This window comes from Caretta caretta, chromosome 1 (assembly GCF_965140235.1).
Source record: "Caretta caretta isolate rCarCar2 chromosome 1, rCarCar1.hap1, whole genome shotgun sequence".
NCBI lineage: Eukaryota > Metazoa > Chordata > Testudines > Cheloniidae > Caretta > Caretta caretta.
In genome coordinates this window covers 133,362,531-133,365,198 of record NC_134206.1, presented here as the reverse complement: position 1 = coordinate 133,365,198, position 2,668 = coordinate 133,362,531, and positions in this window count along the sequence as shown.

Below are 2,668 nucleotides of genomic sequence, written 5' to 3'. Positions count from 1 at the left end.
AGAGCATAGGAAGATTGAAACAAAGGGCTGGGTATTTATATGGATAACAGCCAGAGTTGTTACAATAGTGAAGATTTTTAAAAAAAAAAACAGGAACACTTGGAAGAGAAAAACTGTAATACTTCTGAGCATATGCTGATCTCTAACTGGGGGTTAGGAAGAAACTTTCTAAGTGAGCAGGTTACCCCATAACTTCCAGCTGGAGAGGTTTGGTATCATCCTCTGAAACATCTACTGTTCACCACTGTTAGAGACAGGATACTGGACTGGATGGATCACTGGTCTGATCCTGTCTGGCAGTTCCTCTGTTCCTGAGCCTATGCATGTAATTCTTGCATGATGTGATGAGAACTGGAAGTGGTTGCTAAAGAAAGCTTGACTTTTTCTCCTAGTGAGTTTATCACTCTGACTCATTTTCCTCAGTGAGTCCCAATACCTTGGAATGCTGAAGTACAGTCAAAATGCCCCAAGGTAGTCTTTGCCCAGCCCCTAAAGAAAGGCAGCTGTGGCTAAAATTGTCTCCAGTTACACTGGGTTCCAAATGGGAAACCTATAAAATCTTAACACATTTCAAACCACATTCAGTCCATTCATCACCAAGGCAGTGGTTCTTAAAGGAGTCCTTCTTAAAGGAAACCGATTGCTCAGTTGGACAGGATGATGGAAACCTCATTAGGATGCAGTGGAGTGGTTGATTCAATAATATGAAAGAATGGCTACATAGCAAAAGCTTTGGGCCAGATTCTCAACTAGTGTAAATGGGCCCAAGCTACACTGATGGCAAAAGAGCTCTGTCCATGTGCAGCAGCTGAAGGTCTGGCCCTCTTTTTCACTGGTGCTTGTGTTGTTGCTATTGGCTTTGTTTTAGATGACTGCAGATACCCTTGGATTTTGCTGTAGATATTTTACACGGCCCGGAGACCTGGAAGAGGCACATGATTCTTGATATTCCATCCTTCCTATATCCAAAATATCTAGCCACCTAGCACACTCCAAAACCGTTTTTACTTTGAGTACATTTTGCTATGAATATAGGTAAAAATCACTTATACAAATGCACATACTACACACACCTCTTGCCGTAAGTATATAATATATCATTTAGTGGCATCACAAACTGCGCGGTAATAGTAATGGGAGGCTAGGTGAATAGTAGATAATTGAATTCAGGAGGCAACATAAGCAGGTTATATCCTGAGTCTCTCCCCTACAAACATGTATTGCCTAACATGAATATTTTATCTTTGGAATATCACTCTGCTGGTGCCACTTCCCAAATCCCCTAGTCCACTGACTGTGTCAGAGATATCACAATGTTTGCTGCGCTCCTCCCAAGTAGTTGTGTCTCCTCTCCTCAGCCTCTTCCCCTGCTCAGGAACTGGAAGGGGCTCATGGGAGCTTGCACGAGTTCCTTGTTCACAAAACTGGCCTTTCATGACAAGGCAAATTGCAAGCTTTCATTCAAAAAGGTTTCTAGCTCTGTTCCGTGGGGAATTAGCCTTCTACAGCATAATCTGATTTCTCAGAAGGGCTTGCCAAAGACCCCAAGGCCATATGTGTTATCCTGTGGGCTGAGCTCAGGACGGAAATTTTGGCTTTGTAGCATAGAATATATTTATACATCCATTACGGACTAAATGTTCAAGCCTTGGTGACTTCAGTTGGATTTGTGGGTGTTCAGTAGCTCTGAAAGTCCAATCACCTATATTTAGGAGCCTAAATAGAAATGTAGGGCCAAATAGAAAGCTTCAGGCTTTTCTCTCTCTCTCTCTTTCTCTTTCTATATATCAGGGGTGGCCAACCTGAACCTGAGAAGGAGCCAGAATTTACCAATGTACATTGCCAAAGAGCCACAGTAATATGTCAGCTGACCCCTCATCAGCGCCTCCCCCTCCCTCCCTGCACCACCTGATCAGTTGTTTTGTGGCATGCAGGAGGCTGCAGGGAAGGGGAGGAGCAAGGGCATGGCAGGCTCAGGGGAGGGGGTGGGAAGGGGTGGAGTGGGGGGCAGGGCCTCGGGCAGAGCCAGAGGTTGAGCAGTGAGCACCCCCCAGCACATTGGAAAGTTGGCACCTGTAGCTCTAGCCCCGGAGTCGGTGCCTATACAAGGAGCGGCATATTAACTTCTGAAGAGCCGCATGTGGCTCCGGAGCCACAGGTTGGCCACCCCTGCTATAGATACACATTCAAGTGGTGTCATACCGGAATAAAACTTTCCAAGACAGACAATGAGTAACCTAAAAGAATTTCAATAGTCCGCAGACTGAGCTATTTGCTGCATCATAAACACGATGGCCAGATCAGTCATCAGCTCTTTAGCTCACAGAGATTATGCACAGATGGTGTCTGTACCAAACACTCCTAAAAAAAAGTTTGGGCATGTTCCATTTGATCACAACAGGAAATGTGAACATTATATGCATCCATATGAGAAACCAAAAAAAAATGAGAAGTCAAAGAAAGCCTTTTCTTCACATCAGCTGACTAAAAGCTAATAAATCATTTGCTCAACAAGAAATTGGTTATTTCCAAAGAATGGAACTGAGGAAATCCAGACCCCCACACCACCCCAAACAAAACAAACAAACAAAAAGCCCTTTTAAGACCACATATACTTTTTGGTAGTTCCATTATTATTCCCAGAAAGCAATAAGCAGGTCACTAGAAA